The sequence below is a fragment of the Acipenser ruthenus genome, chromosome 8 (genome assembly GCF_902713425.1).
Source record: "Acipenser ruthenus chromosome 8, fAciRut3.2 maternal haplotype, whole genome shotgun sequence".
In the NCBI taxonomy this organism is placed as follows: domain Eukaryota; kingdom Metazoa; phylum Chordata; class Actinopteri; order Acipenseriformes; family Acipenseridae; genus Acipenser; species Acipenser ruthenus.
In genome coordinates, this window is record NC_081196.1 from 27,740,907 (window position 1) to 27,761,021 (window position 20,115).

The 20,115-nt window shown below is 36.8% G+C and overlaps 1 protein-coding gene across 10 annotated transcripts in view; it reads right to left on the minus strand.

The window, feature by feature from the left end:
• LOC117407112 (zinc finger MYM-type protein 2-like) overlaps positions 1-19,628 on the minus strand; it is a 73,214-nt gene extending 53,586 nt beyond the window's left edge. For 3 of the 10 annotated variants that reach the window (XM_059028774.1, XM_059028775.1, XM_059028765.1), the window contains exons 1-2: positions 19,524-19,628; positions 10,385-10,478 (exon numbers count right to left, since the gene is read on the minus strand). The gene's annotated coding sequence lies outside the window, so the exon portion shown is untranslated. The other 7 variants (XM_059028767.1, XM_059028769.1, XM_059028766.1 and 4 more) reach the window with 7 other exon arrangements.
• Positions 19,629-20,115: the final 487 nt, after the last annotated feature.

Sequence of the window (20,115 nt, forward strand, 5' to 3'; positions counted from 1 at the left end):
TGGTTTACTAACACCCCTTTCACACAGATGAGTTATGACGGCTTAGAACCGACACTGATGCAGCATTTTGGTCTGTGTGAATTGCCTATACCATCACAGAGCCTTCATATTTTATGCCGTCTCTGAACCGTCTTAACTCCTGTGTGAAATGCTATGCCGGCACTGAAGCACTATAATGGCCATGGATTGAAAGTGAACATCCCACGTGACTATATACTGGATGTGTTGGGTATTTTTGTTGTTTGTGTTACATGCTTTAATTTCTTTCAAATACAATGGCTGATCAAGAATGCAATTGGAGTCTGGAAGAAGTTAAGGAATGAACTTCGAGGAGGTGAATTCACAAATAGAAGGGACGGTGTGTGATGCTGTAATTTATGGGCAAAATTGCCATTGCCATGAAAACGATCTGTTGACTGACAGGTTTGATAGATGAACTCACATGATCCCTTGGGCTGTGTGAAAAGGTTATGATGGTATTATACCAGCATATATTGCGCAATTTCCTGCTGTGTGAATGGGTATTTTAAATAATTTTTTAAACGTCAAGACGGCTCAGTAGCGGCATTTCTGGGCTTAAAATAAAAATGGGCAGCAGTGTGGAGTAGTCAGGGCTCTGGGCTCTGGACTCTTGACCGGAGGGTCGTGGGTTCAATCCCAGCTGGGGGACACTGCTGCTGTACCCTTGACCAAGGTACTTCACCTAGATTGCTCCAGTAAAAACCCAACTGTATAAATGGGTAATTGTATGTGATATCTTGTAACAATTGTAAGTCACCCTGGATAAGGGCGTCTGCTAAGTAAGAAATAAATAAATAAATAAATAAATAATAATAAACTAAATTAGAAAACAATTCAGTACTGTCAGCCAATCAGCTTCCAGCTCTAGCGGGCTCTGAGCACCATAACTGGGAATCAAATTTAAAATCAATCCGCACAAGTGGTGGCTTTTTCTTTCACTTGCTGTATTGTTCAGCATATTCCACATCTATTTGACAGTAAATACTAAACAAAGATACAATTGGTCCAAATTAATTTTATTATCCACCAAAACCAGCCAATCAATACTTCGCATCAATGAAAGCAACCAATCCCGTACCTGCAACTGCTGAGAGCCAATCACAGACACAGCATCTTTCAACAGCAACAAAGTGAGACGCGGACAGTTCAGTAATATTGCTCCATTCACATATAAATTCAGAAGAGAAAGGCTTTGGCTGAAGGTAGACACATGGTGAGTAAGGAGGTATTTTAGAGTGGTATTTAATGAGAGATTGTATTGGTAGTTCAGACACCATCGTACACGGACTGTTCAGTAATTGCTCTGTTCATTCCTCAGGCAATGTCCTGATTATAAATAGGTTTTAAAAAGGCATTTTTTTAAAGAAAACAATGGTAAAAATCGTTTCCTAATAGCGATCGTACCCTCTCGATGATGGCTCTACCGTGTGATAGTTGACCTTGACTTTCGTTAGCACCCTCGCCTTCAGCTCGGGACACATAACTCCCATCGCTGTCAACTATCACATGGTAGAGCCATCATCGACGGGCACTATCGCTTAAATATATTCACAGTATATAAATATGTATACAGTAGGGGTGAAACGATACACCAAGGTCATGACACGATACGATTTGGATCACGATACTTATGAAAAACTCATCTCTGCTTGACGGACTTGAAAATATTTCAGATCTATACACAGATTCAGTTGAAAATCAATTATATGTATTTACCACTAAATAGTATAGCACTTGTTTGAGTTTAAAGACAAAGCAGTATGTCAGCTAGAGTTTCTAGGATATCAGATTTAACTTAACCAAATCTCCTTACCACATTTCTGAGAGGAAAAAAATACTAAGCAATGTGTTTGATAACTATTAAAAGTACAAAGTTTGTTCATGTGTTTCTTTAGAAAAAATCTAACTAAAGTCTTTCAGCATTAAAGTTGTTAATTTTTTTTTAATTTTTTTTTTTTTTTTTTTAATGTACCAGAAAACTTTAAATAAACGCCCCGGCGTTTATTTACAATATTTGCCAGCAGCCCCGGCGCCTATTTGAGACTTGGCGTTTATTATGTAAGATCACTAACATCTGCAAATACTTTAGATGCAATCATGAAAAAGCTGCCTGCACACAACCTTATAGAAACCTCATAAGTAAATTACAACATTCCAGCAATGTCATTAAAAGGTTGTGCCAGTTAGTATTGTAATAATAATAAAAACTGTAAAATCCACCAAAGACAGTCCTGTAAATATCGGAACACAAGCGTGTATTAAGGTAGGCTTGTAGCACAATAAAAAACATGGTTTTAAAATTAATAAAAGCAGTATCATCTTTATTAACACATATTATATTTACTGTTCACCCTCAAAACATGTACATTGGTAAGCATGGACAAATTGATGAAAAATTAACCAGCAACGAATCTTCATTGCAAAACAACCACATGAAATGATGTGTTAATACGAAAAATAAAGTTCATACTGTTGGCCCACAACACACTCAAAAATGCTTCAAACTGTTTAAAGTACCAGTTTTTCTATCACAAAATCAAAGCAAAAGTGACTAATTTGTTTTTATAACCTGTACATTTATAAATAAGAATGCTGGAAAAGGAGCAAAATACTAATATTCATTGCAAGAAATACTGTTAATTATTATTATTTATTTCTTAGCAGACACCCTTATCCAGAACGACTTACAATTGTTACAAGATATCACATACAATTACATTGTTTTTTACATACAATTACCCATTTATACAGTTGGGTTTTTACTGGAGCAATCTAGGTAAAGTACAGCAGCACTGTCCCCCCACCTGGGATTGAACCCACGACCCTCCGGTCAAGAGTCCAGAGCCCTAACCACTACTCCACACTGCTGCCTGTGATGATGATTTGTATTTTTCATGAGATAATTCTGGTGAAAACAGTGAGTGTTATCATAGGTGTGTGTAATGCAACAAACTCATTACAGGAATGACAAAAGCTGCCTGGAACACATCGGAGTGTGTATTACACCGGAACACTGCTATGTCCGAAAATCACGGTTTGTAAAGATCACTATTTGGCAGCTACTGTTGCGTGAGCAGCCTAATGTGGACTTAAAATGTGGATGTTTTTGACAGCCAAATTCTAGCAAGGTGGTAAATCGGTACAAGGCATGGCCCCTGTATATGTGTCTATTTTACAGCAAGATGTTACGATATGTAACACGTTAAAGTAGAAAAATATCCCAGGAGTAAAGAATGCGTTGTGTAGGACTTACATTACCCCAGTGAATTAACTACAAAACAAAGGAGGCCAAATAGCAGTTCAAGCTAAAAGTTGTTTTGTTTATTCCCGAAATAGTACATAAAGTTGACACATTTTATTTATTTTTTACTTTTTTTTTCCCCATTCCTTGCCATTGCAGTGGCCATAGACACGTTTTCATAAAGTAATAACATGAGGTTTACTTCTGTCTTTTTGTAGCTGAACAAGCAAACGAAAAACTGAAAGTTAACTTTAAACACTTCAAATAAAACAAAACGTGGAAATGGCGCTGTAAAATGAAGGGGGGAAAAACAACTCACAGTTAAGCGTCCACCTAGAGTTGAAGTAAAACCTCTTAAACCGAATTCATTGAGGAAGATTTTTTTAGAACAAAAACATGAAAAAGTAAAATGACTGTTGGTTCCATGAATTTGTTCAAAAAGACAATTACGGGGCTTAACATCAGTCCCGGGTGGATTAGCATTTACTGGATCACCAACAACAACTTGCATATAAACTACATTCTACTGGCGAGAGCCTTGCACACTCCCTGTGGAATTCAGATTCAGGTATTTATTATTATAGGTAGTATTATTATTAAAAGAATATTTTGTAGTGGTTAATGTTGGTTAATAGGGTAGCTTATTGTAGATTTACTAACAGTATTTAAAAAATGTACTGTAATAAACATTGACAGGATAATTTATATCATGAACTTTAAGTGCTGGTATTTCAGCTCTGTTCACAGACTAAGGATCAGACTTAATATTAATTTGGCTACTACTTATAGAATTGGGCTATTTTCAAGTTGAAAAATGGCTGTTTTTTAAAAACCACTGTCCAAAGGAGAAAAAAAACATGCATTAATACTATGGCCTATTCACATGGAAATAATTCTCTAATTTTTAATTTGCTGTTGAGATTACAATTTATGAATTATGTAGCCCAGCTTCTGGCGAATGCAGCAGTCCCTGGCCAGTATGCTGCAGAGATGCATTTCACTTTTGCTGTCATTAGCCCATTTTCCATCCAATTTTTAAGCTCGGTAAAACTTACGCGAATAAGAAAATATATGCGACAAATGCTATGGAAAACAGTTTAAGTCGACTTAAGAAGTTTTTACTCGCATGACAAGCTCACTCACAAGAGGTGGTTTTATTTTTTTACTTGCAGCGACATTTTGTTCAACACTTGCATGGAAAACTATAACGAGCGTATTTCTGGTCTAGCGCCCTTCCACACCATTCCAGTGACATCAACTTGTTTAATGCGCATGCTCTGATGATAAAAACAAGTTGACAGACGTGGAGCAAATAAGAAATACAATTATTTTTACAATTACTGAACGAATATGATGATGTCTCTGCACTTGATTTGTTTATGTTTTAAGTTCAAAGTTTATATAATAGATATACATAGATAGGTAGAAAGATAGGATAGATATTAAATGTAAAATAAATTGGCCTTTTTTATAATGTTAGACTACTGATAAATAAAGTGGTAGAAACTTAATTTCCTGGTGTGTGAGTTGTTTGACTATTATGTTATTCAATGGTACTTTTGAAATCATGAATTTGTTTTCTACGAACAAGTAGTCTGCTCCCTGACTTTTAGGTAATCCTTCTGAATCACATTATACGTTTATTCAAATCATGTGATGAATACTATCCATATATGGACTGTATCGGGGGTTTCCCCCAAATATAAACCAAATCAGGAGTATTAGTATTTTTTTTTTATTTTATCGTGTCACTGCCAAAAATGCGCTCATTTTTCCTGACAATCACACAAGCAAATCTTATTGAATGCGTTACCGTTTTTTAAAATAAATTACTCAGTAACCCCCCCCCCCCCCCACTGCAATTTGTAAATGAGAGAACTGTCAGCATTATTTTGTATTATTTCAGATGTACACAATAACACAAACTGAGAAATAATGTTGGAATTTGTTAATCATTTTATTCTTCATTCAGTAATTATTTTCTCCCATTTTAAAAGTGGTCTGATTGGCTGATTTGGCGGCACTAGTCTCCTCAAGTCTCCACTGAATGTTTAATTGTCTTTTTCTTTTATATATAAGAAAAAAGAAAAAAAGATTAAAAGGATATTTCAGGCTGAATTCAGTCGATGAAGGACTTGTAGCCTGAAACTTCCTGATAATTGATTTGGAATCAATTATTCTACCTTTAAGTACCTGAAATATCCTTTTCTCTTTTTTTTTCTTTTTTCTTATTGATCATTTTGGTACACAGCAGTTTCCCTTTTTCTCAAACATATATATATATATATATATATATATATATATATATATATATATATATATATATATATATATATATAAATAAATAAATAAATAAATAAATAAATAAAACCTGGAATTAAAAGTCATTATTTTTTTTCATTTATCTACACATCCTACCCCACAACTTCCAAGTGAAAAAAATATTCTAGAAATTTGTAGAAAATTAATTAAATAAAAACTGAAATAGCTTGGTTGCATAAGTGTCCATCCCCCTTGTAATAGCAATCCTAAATTAGCTCAGGCGTAACCAATCGCCTTCAAAATCACACACCAAGTTAAGTGGCCGCCACCTGTGTTGAATTGTAGTGATTCACATGATTTCAGGATAAATTCAGCAGTTCCTGTAGGTTCCCTCTGCTGGGTAGTGCATTTCAAAGCAAAAGACTCAACCATGAGCACCGAGGCGCTTTCAAAAGAACTCTGGAACAAAGCTGTTGAAAGGCACAGATCAGGGGATGGGTATAAAAAAATATCAAAGGCCTTGAATATCCCTTGGAGCACAGTCAAGGTGATTATTAAGAAGTGGAAGATGTATGGCACCACCAAGACCCTGCCTAGATCAGACCGTTTCTCCAAACTGGATGACCGAGCAAGAAGGAAACTCAGAGAGTCTACCAAGAGGCCAATGGCAATTGCAAGAGCTACAGACTTCTATGGCCAAGACTGGTCAACGTGTGCATGTGACAACAATATCCCAAGCACTCCACAAATCTGGCCTGTATGGTAGGGTGGCAAGAAGGAAGCCATTACATTAAGAAAGCTCATCTTGAATCCAGTTTGAAGTATGCAAAAAAACACTAAGGAGATTCTGTAGCCATGTGGTAAAAAGTTTTGTGGTCTGGTGAAACTAAAATGGAACTTTTTGGCCTAAATGTAAAGCATTATGTTTGGCGCAAACCCAACACAGCACATCACCCAAAGAACACCATCCCTACTGTGAAGCATGGTGGTGGCAGCATCATGTTATGGGGATGTTTCTCATCGGCAGGGACTGGGGCACTTGTCAGGATAGAAGGGAAAATGAATGGAGCAAAGTACAGAGAAGTCCTTGACGAAAACCTGCTGCCCTCTGCAAGAAAGCTGAAACGGGACGGAAGTTCACCTTTCAGAATGACAACGACCCAAAGCACACAGCCAAAGCGACCCTGGAGTGGCTAAGGAACAAAAAGGTACATCTCCTTGAGTGGCCTAGTCAGAGCCCTGACCTAAATCCAATCGGAAATGTGTGGCATGACTTGAAGATTGCTCTCCATCAACGCTCCCCAAGGAACTTGACAGAGCTTGAACAGTTTTGTAAAGAAGAATGGTCAAATATTGCCAAATCTAAGTGTGCAAAGTTGGTAGAGACCTATCCCAACAGACTTACAGCTGTAATTGCTGCCAAAGGTGCTTCCACTAAGTATTAACTCAGGGGGGTGGAGACTTATCCAATTATGATCTTTCAGTTTTTAATTTTTAATATACAACTTTTTTTCCCCTTAACAGTGTGGAGTATGGTGTGTAGATAAGTGGGGAAAAAATCCTCATTTAAATGCATGAAACTCTGAGGCACTGACACAACAAATGTGAAAAAAGTTCAAGGGGGTGTAGACTTTCTATAGGCACTGTAATTTATATATACACACACATATACACACACGTGTACTTTTTAAATGGCTTTTAACTTTTTTTTTCTTGCTACTTATGCAGTTTAGTAGTATGCATCCTAGTAGCCTACACTGTGGTACACAAAATTGGAAGACTTCTAACAAAAGAGCAGAAATAGAATAAGCAACCTTTAAACTAGTGGGAAAATATGTGAAAACAATGCTGCAGGTTTTATACCTTTACCTTTGTAAGTACCTTTTACGCATGCAACACTTATTTACATCATTTTTGACACTGAACTGCAGGTTCAGTTTTCCCCATACGGGATGTACGTTTTATTGTTGGTTTTGTGAACTGCATACGTGGAATAGGGCCCAGGTTCAGCTTAACTTGGTAGAATACACTCACTAGACTAGCGAGCAAGTAAAAAAAATGTATGGAAAATCATCTAGCAAGTATATTTCTTGCGAATAACCTGAAAACGTAGCGACACATGCAAATTAGACTGACATCATGAAACGTCACAGGGAATTCCCTTTGACTCGCTAGAATTTGCAGTGGATGGAAAACCATTTTTTCGCCCTTATGTCGCTACTATTTTTGAAGCAATTTTACCGAGTAACTTAGAAAACTCGCTCAATAAATGGATAGAAAACGCACTCATGATGTAGATAGTCATGTGCCTGACAAGCAGGTTGCGTTCTGTTATTTAACCAGAAACCAAAAAAAAAAAAAACAGCGATAAGTTTCCGAAACAGCGGCAAGTGACAACGTAGTAATGTTAAATAGTATTAGTTTCGGTAATGACAGACAATAATAATAATAATATGAACTTACGGTTGTCAGGGGTTGCGAGACATTTCTTTCAATACAGCTTACGCTATACAACACTTTGCTGTCGAGATGGCGAATGAAGAAATGAAAGGTTTGCCCTTGGATAACACAAGCTGCCCTTACAAAAAAGTACTATAGTATAATATAGTAGTACTATAGTATACTATAGTACATCATAGTAGTACTATAGTACATCATAATAGTGCTTAATATAGTAATATATAGTACTTTTTTATAGTAGTGCTATAATATAGTATAGCACGGTATAGTATACCACATCATAGTATTTTGTAATAGTACTTTAAGACAGCATATCGTTCCTAAAAGCTAGTGATAAAGCAAAACAAATGTTTTGATAAGATGTACATATCTTTGGAGCATATGCTTGTCTTCAAAAGGTTAACCCACTGAAAATGTATAATTTGTAGAGATTTCACAACAAACTAAATCAGTAATTGTAGAATAAACACTTTATTATTATTATTATTAGTTAATTTAATGGCATAAATAAATAAAAATACAGATACATGAATGAATGCACCTACATATATAAAATACAAACACATATAAAATACAAATAAATAAGATGTTATTTCCGTGAAAGGCCACTGGGGTGTTACTCATAAGTGTTCTGATATTATTATTTATTTCTTAGCAGACGCCCTTATCCAGGGTGACTTACAATTGTTACAAGATATCACATTATTTTTACATAAAATTACTGGAGCAATCTAGGTAAAGTACCTTGCTCAAGGGTACAGCAGCAGTGTCCCCCACCTGGGATTGAACACACAACCTTCCGATCAAGAGTCCAGAGCCCTAACCACTACTCCACACTGCTACCCCCCACCAGAAAGCTTATCTCTGCATTATTTTTTATTCAATATTATTGAATAAAAAAGTAAAAATGCTCTCCACTCAGATGCTTTCTAAAATGTTCTTTGCTCTAGGAACGAGGTGTAGGAGTTATTTCAGATGGTGGTTTAATGTTTACTAACATATTGTTGAATGTCCCCATATATCTACGTAAAGAATAAGGTTTTGATGAGTTAGAAATATCAAACCAAAGATTAACTAACTGTCATACAATCCCTAGCAAAACACAGTGCATGTAATCAGGAACAAAGCCTGCAACGATGTTAAAGTTTGGAATGAACATCAAAGCACTAAGCCCCTTAATTCCATGCACAGCACTGCCTCCTTCCACAGCACATTTTGCATCATATTTATGCTGTCTTAAGCTTCGCTGCTCTTGTTGCTTTGGATAGACACGAACATGTCCCAAACCTTTTTTTACAACTATTCATGGATGGAGACACCAGTCGCAGACATGCTTTCCATTAAATTGTGTGTAATATCTTAGCACAGGACGTGTTAAACAATTTAAAGTCATAATCTGTCCAATTAATGCCATTAATAGAAAGATTTGTAGCTTCATCTACAAATGGCTGCAGGTATGCGTCCATCCATGGTTTACTTTTTCCAAACCATAATGACGATAATAATGTTGTTTTCTCACACTTGACTCTAATTCGTTTATCATAAGTTGAATTGGCCATATAGCCTGATGCACCATCACAACTCCATTGTAAGGTTAAATCATATTTTCCAATCTTTTCTTCAGCTTTTAAGTTTTCTGTATATATTTCCATCTAAAGTCACTATGTTCCATTTGTTTCTCTTTGTTTAAACAATAACCCCCTGAAATCTTTCTTTGCAAGCAGCTGTTTAATTAGATTTTTCAGTGGCAAGACTATAAAATAATCTCCATCTTTGTCTGCTTTTTTCTTAAACAACATACCACAATTCTCAATGCCTATTTTTCTGATGTAGCAGGCACATTCTGAACAATAACAGTGATACCCTAAGTTTTTTAAACTTTAAATCTCTGATTTAATAGATATTTAGATAATGCAGTATAGTTTGGGAAGTGAGCACTCATAACTGCCAGTAAATCATCCAGCACTGTATCAGAAAGTTCATGTTTCAATACAAGACCCATTAGCAGAACTTCACTCTGTTGTCTTGAAATACTGGCTCCTGGATAAAAAATCTTTGGGTAACTACATACACTACATGATTTTGACTATTTTGCTCTGTTTGGCTTGAATTACCAGTTACCATTCACAATATGTATTTAGTGTATCTATTGCGCTTACATACAGTATAAAACATTTTTGAATTTCTTAAGCTGATGTTTCATAAGCGCATAAAAAAATGATGGAAACACACATAGGTGTGTGGCGAATTTAACTGTGCGTATATGCAGTAGGAACACAGGCGGGACGAGAAGGATGTTCAGTTTTCATTTTGAATGGTGACAAATAAATTGGTTAGCAATTTAAAACCGCTTTGTAACAAACTCTGGTATCCTGCCTTTTTATTATTGTTATGGTTTACCTCTGTACTCCTATCCAGATCTTCATTGTCGTCAATCAAATTAAAACTGATGTCATCTATGTCGGCGTCTACTTCATTGCATGCATCCGTCTATCTAAAAAAAGAAAAAGTACCATTATACTCGTCGATACAAAACAAACTTAAAAAAAAAAAAAACTACTATAAGATTTTTTTTTTCAAATTAATTAATAGTAATTTCTTTTAAATACTTACCAACTCTGAAATTGCAGTCACTTATGTTCTCAGGTTCACTTAAAACTGTTGAGGAGCTCTCAGTTTCCAGCTCCACTAGCATTACACATTTTACTAGTACCAATGTAATTATTATTATTATTATTATTAATTTGAGTAAAATTAACAATTTTGGAAACCCGTATGATATGAATACCATAAGCGGTAGAATTTGATTGAGGCACGCGCTATTTATTTTAAACTGAAAGTAAGTAAGTACAGTTATTGTAGATGTCAACTTGAAAAGAAATGGAGGAATATTGTTTATTAGATTTTTTAACGATCAGCCAAATTGAACATTTGAAATATAAGTGGATAAAATATGGAAAAGAAATAAACCTTTTTTTGGGGGGGGGGGGGGGGGGCAGCATACACAATATTTGAAATGCAGAGCCTCGTCTTACACAGAAAGACAATAAATAAAATGGTGTCAGAGAAACCCTTATGGGATATAAATTACTAACATTACCCGACTGCAATTGGTAAAAAGAACATTCTACTTAGGAATATAGCAACACAAATAAATCATATGTTTATAATTATTGTAATTGTAACTATAACAAAAAAAAAGATAATAGTTTAAAATAATCATACTGCAACTATATAATTTCAATTTCATCAATTTTGCAGATAGTAAAGAAGACATCAAAAAAGAAGGCACAAGAGTATATGAAAAGAAATGAAAATTTAGGCTGGAAAGAGACTGAGAAAAGACAAAGAAGAGGTATCTCAATGAAAGCAGCTCTGAATCACCAAAATGACGACATGGGGTCTGATGAGTTTGTGAGTTATTGTTTTTTAATATATATAAAATACTCTTAACCATTCCCATTCTGAATTATTAATATTGAAATATTATATTGTTATTTATTATTGCTTAAAAAATAAGTGAAGATCCTAGGAGGCATGTGTGAAGGCCAGGGCATCTCAGATGGAAAAACAAGTAGACATTGACAGCCAACAATCAAAGTGAGCTACAGTAAGTTATAAATGTGATGTTTGCATTAGATATTTTATGTGAACATTAGGCTATTATACAACCGATTCATAAACTGTAGAGTTTATAAAATGTTAAGGATTTTTTTAAGTTTTACATTTTTTGCAGAATGATAATGAAGACATATTAAAAATGAAAGCAGAGATATCTTCTTTAAAAAACAAGAAAAACCACAAATGCCACAGCAAATCCCCACAATTGTCCTTTCAGAGGATGCAGAGACAGAAGAGGTAAGGCTAACCAAACCTTTTAAATAGCAACATGTCAAATCTTAAAATAACAAATAATTGCAAAACTATATATATATATATATATATATTATATATATTACACACATACTTGCAATTATAATTGCAAAACTATATACAGCTCTGGAAAAAATTAAGAGACCACTGCAAAATTATCAGTTTCTCTGGTTTTACTATTTATAGGTATGTGTTTGGGTAAAATGAACATTTTTGTTTTATTCTATAAACTACTGACAACATTTCTCCCAAATTCCAAATAAAAATATTGTCATTTAGAGCATTTGTTTGCAGAAAATGACAACTGGTCAAAATAACAAAAAAGATGCAGTGTTGTCAGACCTCGAATAATGCAAAGAAAATAAGTTCATATTCATTTTTAAACACCACAATACTAATGTCTTAACTTAGGAAGAGTTCAGAAATCAATATTTGGTGGAATAACCCTGATTTTCAAGCACAGCTTTCATGCGTCTTGGCATGCTCTCCACCAGTCTTTCACATTGATGTTGGGTGAATTTATGCCACTCCTGGCGCAAAAATTCAAGCAGCTCGGCTTTGTTTGATGGCTTGTGACCACCCATCTTCCTCACGATCACATTCCAGAGGTTTTCAATGGGGTTCAGGTCTGGAGATTGGGCTGGCCATGACAGGGTCTTGATCTGGTGGTCCTCCATCCACACCTTGATTGACCTGGCTGTGTGGCATGGAGCATTGTCCTGCTGGAAAAACCAATCCTCATAGTTGGGGAACATTGTCAGAGCAGAAGGAAGCAAGTTTTCTTCCAGGACAGCCTTGTACTTGGCTTGATTCATGCCAAAGCTGCCCGATTCCAGCCTTGCTGAAGCACCCCCAGATCATCACCGATCCTCCACCACATTTCACAGTGGGTGCGAGACACTGTGGCTGGTTGCCTCTCCAGGTCTCCGTCTAACCATTAGACGACCAGGTGTTGGGCAAAGCTGAAAATTGGACTCATCTGGGGGTGCTTCAGCAAGGCTGGAATCGGGCAGATTTGTCTTTGTGGAGGACGCATGAATCAAGCCAAGTACAAGGCTGTCCTGGAAGAAAATTTGCTTCCTTCTGCTCTGACAATGTTCCCAAACTCTAAGGATTGGTTTTTCCAGCAGGACAATGCTCCATGCCACACAGCCAGGTCAATCAAGGGGTGGATGGAGGACCACAAGATCAAGACCCTGTCATGGCCAGCCCAATCTCCAGACCTGAACCCCATTGAAAACCTCTGGACTGTGATCAAGAGGAAGATGGATGGTCACAAGCCATCAAACAAAGCCGAGCTGCTTGAATTTTTGCGCCAGGAGTGGCATAAATTCACCCAACATCAATGTGAAAGACTGGTGGAGAGCATGCCAAGACGCTTGAAAATCAGGGTTATTCCACCAAATATTGATTTCTGAACTCTTCCTAAGTTAAAACATTAGTATTGTGGTGTTTAAAAATGAATATGAACTTATTTTCTTTGCATTATTCGAGGTCTGACAACACTGCATCTTTTTTGTTATTTTGACCAGTTGTCATTTTCTGCAAATAAATGCTCTAAATGACAATATTTTTATTTGGAATTTGGGAGAAATGTTGTCAGTAGTTTATAGAATAAAACAAAAATGTTCATTTTACCCAAACACATACCTATAAATAGTAAAACCAGAGAAACTGATAATTTTGCAGTGGTCTCTTAATTTTTTCCAGAGCTGTATATATACTCCCCAGTAATGTTGTTGAAGCCGACACCCTGGGATCCTTCAAAAAGCTGCTTGATGAGATTCTGGGATCAATAAGCTACTAACAACCAAATGAGCAAGATGGGCTGAATGGCCTCCTCTCGTTTGTAAACTTTCTTATGTTCTTATATATATATATATATATATATATATATATATATACACACACACACACAGTGCCTTGCAAAAGTATTCAGACCCCTGACCAATTCTCTCATATTACTGAACTACAAATGGTACATTGAAATTTCGTTCTGTTTGATATTTTATTTTAAAACACTGAAACTCAAAATCAATTATTGTAAGGTGACATTGGTTTTCTGTTGGGAAATATTTAAGAAAAATAAAAAACTGAAATATCTCGCCTTGGATAAAGGAGTCTGCTAAATAAACAAATAACAGAACATGGTGAAAAACTGTAGATTCAACGAGTGGACCAATATTTATTTATTTTACCAACTATACCGAACACAAAGCCAGTGTGTTTATTGTGCAATGAATGTGAGTCTATAGTTAAGGAATACAATATGAAAAGGCATTTTGAAACCAAACAAGGAGCTTTTGGAAATACATATCCAGAGGGCACAGTAGTTAGAAGCTCAAAAGTAGAAGCGCTGATCTCTTCTCAACAGTTATACTATTAATATGTTACATACATTTTAAAATGTTTGTAATGAAACTCTGTTAAAGTCTCACACTGTTCTATTATTAAAGCAGAAAGCAGATGTCATGTAGACTATACCTTGACACTGGAGTCTTGTTCAATATATGAACATTAAGTTATATATTATTGCTTAAAATACTCTGGTCTGCCTACTCCTAACTTTTTTCCCCCCAATCTGGCCCCCTTAATTAAAAAAAACTAGTTGAAGAGCCCTGCTCTAACTAAGGCAACTCTGTTCAGGGTATACGAGAAACACATGCAAGCAGTTTTACAGCAAGTACAGCATAAACCAGTCTGCGTTGTTGCAGATGAAACTACAGATGGGAGAGATAAGTGTCCTGAACATTGTAGTTAATTTGTAATTTTATGAAAATGGTATATTTTTGTAATAATGCCCCTCGTTTGACTAGTCTGTATATTGTAATGTCAGCAATAAGCTGTTTTTTCAAAACACCTTTATTTGTTGACTGACCTACAGCACATTGTTACTAGTGGACTGCTTTAAGAAAGATTTTTCCTGAAAACTACAGTATCTAAGGGACTCAAGAAAAAAAATGAATTCAATAGATGAATGTAAAAATATTATTTATGTTCAAATTACGTTGTTAATTCTTAATAAATTGGTAAAATCGGAATTGGTCATTTTGAAAAACGGAATTTGTCATTCCCAGAATGGAAAATCAGGAGCCCTAAGCATGGTTAGTGTAGGAATAATTTTGTCCCAGTGGTTTTGATCACTATATGCGGTTGATTCCTATATCAGTAATTCTTATAAACGGAGTGCACTGTAGTTAATTATCAGGAATATGTATCCCTTCAGGTGACATTTATCGTTATGCAAACACAAGTGACATACCAACTCACTGCTGTCAAGCCATAATAACTTGAGTTTATTATAGACGTCCAATTCTACTACAAGAATTCTCTTACAACAGTTTGTGAGTATCAAATAACATGAAAAAAGATGTGCTGTAAAGAGGAAGTATAAATAAATATGTATCATTAACGGTTCCTGAATTGTCATAGTTTATGGGAGAATCAAACAAATATGTCCACAAGTCATTTTTATTGTACAACACCAATACTAATAAAATACAAATATACAGTGCCTTGCAAAAGTATTCAGACCCCTGACCAAGTCTCTCATATTACTGAATTACAAATGGTACATTGAAATTTCGTTCTGTTTGATATTTTATTTTAAAACACTGAAACGCAAAATCAATTATTGTAAGGTGACATTGGTTTTATGTTGGGAAATATTTTTAAGAAAAATAAAAAACTGAAATATCTTGCTTGCGTAAGTATTCAACCCCTGTGCTGTGGAAGCTCCCAGTTTACACCCATGAAAGAAATTGCCCTAACGAGGACACAATTACCTTACCATTGGCCTCCACCTGTGAACCATTAAAGTTGCTGTCACATTTTCTGGAGAAAAACCCCACTGTTGAAGGATCATTGGTCAGGCTGTGAATCTGAAGGAAAATGAAGACCAAAGAGCATTCTACAGAAGTTAGAGATAAAGTAATACAAATGCCTAGATTAGGGAAAGGGTACAAAATAATATCCAAGTGTTTGGCTATCCCAGTGAGCACAGTTGGATCAATAATCAGGAAGTGGAAGCTGCATCACACCACCCAGGCACTTCCAAGAAAAGGCCGTCCCTCAAAACTCAGCGCTCAAACAAGAAGGAGACTTGTGAGAGAAGCCACAGAGAGGCCAACAATCACTTTGAAGGAGCTACAGAGTTCAGTGGCTGGGAGTGGAGTAATGGTGCACCAGTCAACCATATCAAGAGCTCTGCATAACACTGGCCTGTATGGGAGGGTGGCAAGAAAGAAGCTGTTACTTAAAGTACCATCTGAAAGCACATCTGGAGTTTGCCAGAAAGCATGAGAGTGACCCAGCTGCGGAAAAGGTTTTGTGGTCAGATGAGACCAAGATAGAGCTTTCTGGCCAAAACTCAAAGCGCTATGTGTGGCGCAAACCTAATACTGCCCATGCCTCAAGACACACCATCCCTACAGTGAAGTATGGTGGTGGCAGCATCATGCTGCGGGGATGCTTCTCATCAGCAGGGACTGGGCATCTTGTTAAAATTGAAGGAAGAATGGATGGAGCAAAATACAGGGAAATACTGCAAGAGAACCTGCTTCAGTCCGCTAAAAAACTGAAGCTTGGGAGGAAATTCACCTTTCAGCAGGACAATGATCCCAAGCACAAGGCCAAAGCAACACTGGAGTGGCTCAAGAACAAAAAGGTGAATGTCCTACAGTGGCCCAGTCAAAGTCCTGATCTCAGTCCCACTGAGAATCCAAACAACCTGAACAATCTGGAGCAAATCTGCCAAGTAGAATGGGCCAAAATCACTCCGACACTGTGTGCAAAGCTGGTACATACTTACCCCAATAGACTTAAAGCTGTTATTGCAGCCAAAGGTGGCTCTACCAAATATTAATGTGTGGGGGTTGAATACTTATGCAAGCAAGATATTTCAGTTTTTTATTTTTCTTAAAAATATTTCCCAACATAAAACCAATGTCACCTTACAATAATTGATTTTGCGTTTCAGTGTTTTAAAATAAAATATCAAACAGAACGAAATTTCAATGTACCATTTGTAATTCAGTAATATGAGAGAATTGGTCAGGGGTCTGAATACTTTTGCAAGGCACTGTAAATACACTATCAACGTGTTTGGGCTGCATCACAGATACATATAAGTGGCAGTGAAACATTTCATTTTTACTGGACACCACCTGCAAAGGAACTTGAGACAATCCTAGAATACAGCTGTGTGGCAAACTATGTGCTTCAAAAAGGTCCAATTGCTCTGCAAGGCTCACGTTAACATTGTTCAAGGTTGCATTTTTGGTGAAAAAAGTATGAGCTCTACAATAAGACCCCATTTGGTATGGATGAGTTTATAAATATCATGAACATGTACACTGACTTTTGTGAAATTCTGAAGTGACATTTCCTCCCTGTATCAAATTCTCATGGAATAACATACATTCATATAATGCGACATACATTTGGTATGTAATGAAAAACAGATAAGCCTCTTCACACTAGCTCTCCTACCCAGGTCCCAATCCGGGTTCTGGCTATCCTAGTCACAATCCCACATAGTGTGAAACCACGTACCTTGGTCGGCAGCAACCCACCATAGGATGTGGGTCAAACTTTGACCCGGGTCGAGCGAGGCAAAATGCATGATGGATGTTTGTAAGCAGACAAAGTAGCAAACAGCCACACCTGCTGAAGGTTTCAATTTTGCAAGGAACATTTCTGTTTATTCTCTTTAGCCATATGTCTGATGATTATAGACACACCATGAGCCGGATTGCAGCAAGGACAAAGAAAAATGTGCTCTAATCAACATCTGGGTTGACGATTCAATACAGAGAAACTGTACAGATGAAAGGGTGGTCATGTAAATGTTGCTGCTTCTGGGGCATTGTGTACTTGCTTCTGTTACCAGGTCAACCATACTTCCTCAATAAGCAGTGTGAAATCATGTAGCCGACCCGCATGACACCAGGTCGCGACTCGGTTAGAGCATGCCAGTGTGAAATGGGCTATAGACACCTCCAACCCCAGATTCTGAAACCAGGTCATACTGTCCAAACCAAGTTTCACTGCACATGATTCTTTATATAAAACTATAAAGTATGACATGTGCCTACAGGTTATCCACATCATCTGGGATAAAACTTTTTTTTTTTTTTTAAAGATGGCCAAATGGGTGGGGCACAAAGAACTGCAACCTAGTTCTTGGTCCCTGCATTGGTTATTAATTTGACTCTTCTTGACCATGAGGCATTATAGCAGAAACATGCCTTGCAAATACAATTATAATTAAATATTTACATGTGTTGAATAATAGGAGATGTTTCTGTGTTTAATAGGAGGAGGTTTCTAATCCGGTAATCTGTTGCCTATCCTTTTAAAAGAAAATACAGCTGCAATAAAAAAAAAATACAGCTGCAATCTGGAAGCAAGGTCTTCCCAACATGCGGCCAGTCAGTGAGCAACACAGAAGCATTTGTGAATAAACAGCAAGTTATTTCTAAAGCAAACAATATTGGTCATATTATTCACTGCCACAACTATGCCCTTGTCAAGGAAGATACACACCTTTGTAGTGTCACAACCTTACAAAGAAACTATGGAAACGGTAAAGAAAAGTATGTATAACAAATCTATTTAAAAAACTAAAATAATAAACTTATAAACTTTTCTTACATGTTTTTTTTTTTTTAAACACCACCCTTAACTTGAACCAGTGCCGGTAGTTTTTCCCGGGCAGTTACTTTACAACAAGCACTCTGTTTACTATAGTATAGTACTAAGCAAAGCGCGTTGAGCCCACCCCTGGCCTCTTTGCACGCAGGCACTGGAGTAGCAGGAGCAGGCCAACACCAACGACTGCGCCATTGTTATAATATTTCACTGAATACTGGTAATCGCACTTTATTTAATACCAATACAATAATGCGGCTGCCAGAACCAGGTTTGAAAACTCACCTACTGGGCAACAAAAGGGAAAAAAAGGTTTGCCAGCGACGCACGGTGTGTTTTTCTTCAGTTCTATTTTTGTATGTGAATAGAACTTTAACTTGCACACAGAACGTGTAATACTAATACTGCTAGAAAATTGTCAATAAAGTCCAATTATTTTATTTCCCCCCATTACTTTATATAATGAGAACCTATTTTAATTCCAAATAGCCTACAGGGTATACCCGAGGCAAAGAAGAGAAAAATCTGAATTATTTTCTTACCCTGGGGGGTACCACTTCAATTCAATTCAGTTACTGTTGCTTTTAATTTAAGTGCACGTTTAAACGGGAATTATTTTGAAACAGAAGCACATATTTACCACGCAGAAAAAAATAACTGCCTCGTATCCAGTCCCCCTAAGCTTTAAGGTTCCCCTCCCCGCTTCTGTTTGCTCCCGGGGCTTCTATTTGCCCCTTGCAATCAGTCAGTAGCACTGCCTCTCGTCCGCCATTAGAGAGCGAGCGAAACAATACGCAAGTGAGTGCAGGCAATAAATAGCACCCTGCCACAACAGAGAGGGGGAGGAAAAATCACAGGCGGGGTAAAAATGTACAGCAAAATCTCAATTAAACTGGACTCCGGGCCCTGGCGGCCAGACTTCAGCGCCTTACAACGCACCTGGCAACCTCCATCAGCAGTTGCTACAACTTTAACGAATTAAGCATAAAATGTTATGTGTCGCTAAATTTCTTACCCGATTCGAGCTGGGAACGATGTAGCGCCACTTTTGTCCCCTGCCATAAATCTCCTCGCGCATGCGCCTGACGTCACTGCGTTCTTTGCGCGTGGGCGGTGACAGGCAGTTTTTCTGTTTTTTTTTCCCTACATTATTTTTCAATCTATGCGCACGCGCATGCTTGTTGTTGCCCATAGAATGCAAAACCTTCTTAAATATCGTTGACAATTGTCAGGTTTCCTTGAGTGAGACTTTGTAGCTTTGTATTTAAATGATTAACATTTCTGGTGTATCACACTGCAGGACAGGAGGTCATTTCTTTATCATTCTTTTGACTTAATTTTTAAAAACACAGTAATATAATATGAAATACATTTAAAAAATACAAACAGTGTGTACTTCATTTTTTCATTAAATATACAGTATACATGTATATATAATGTTATGCCACAATGTTAAATTAGGAGCTTTTCTGTTTTATGACTGTGAGGTGCAGTACCCATTTCTGTGCAGTAGGGGCAGTTTTGAGCAGCCTGATTGAGACTGGAACACAAGGTTGCTGTTTGTGTTAGCACTGAGCGTTGCAAAGCCAAGGTTGCGTCACATGGCT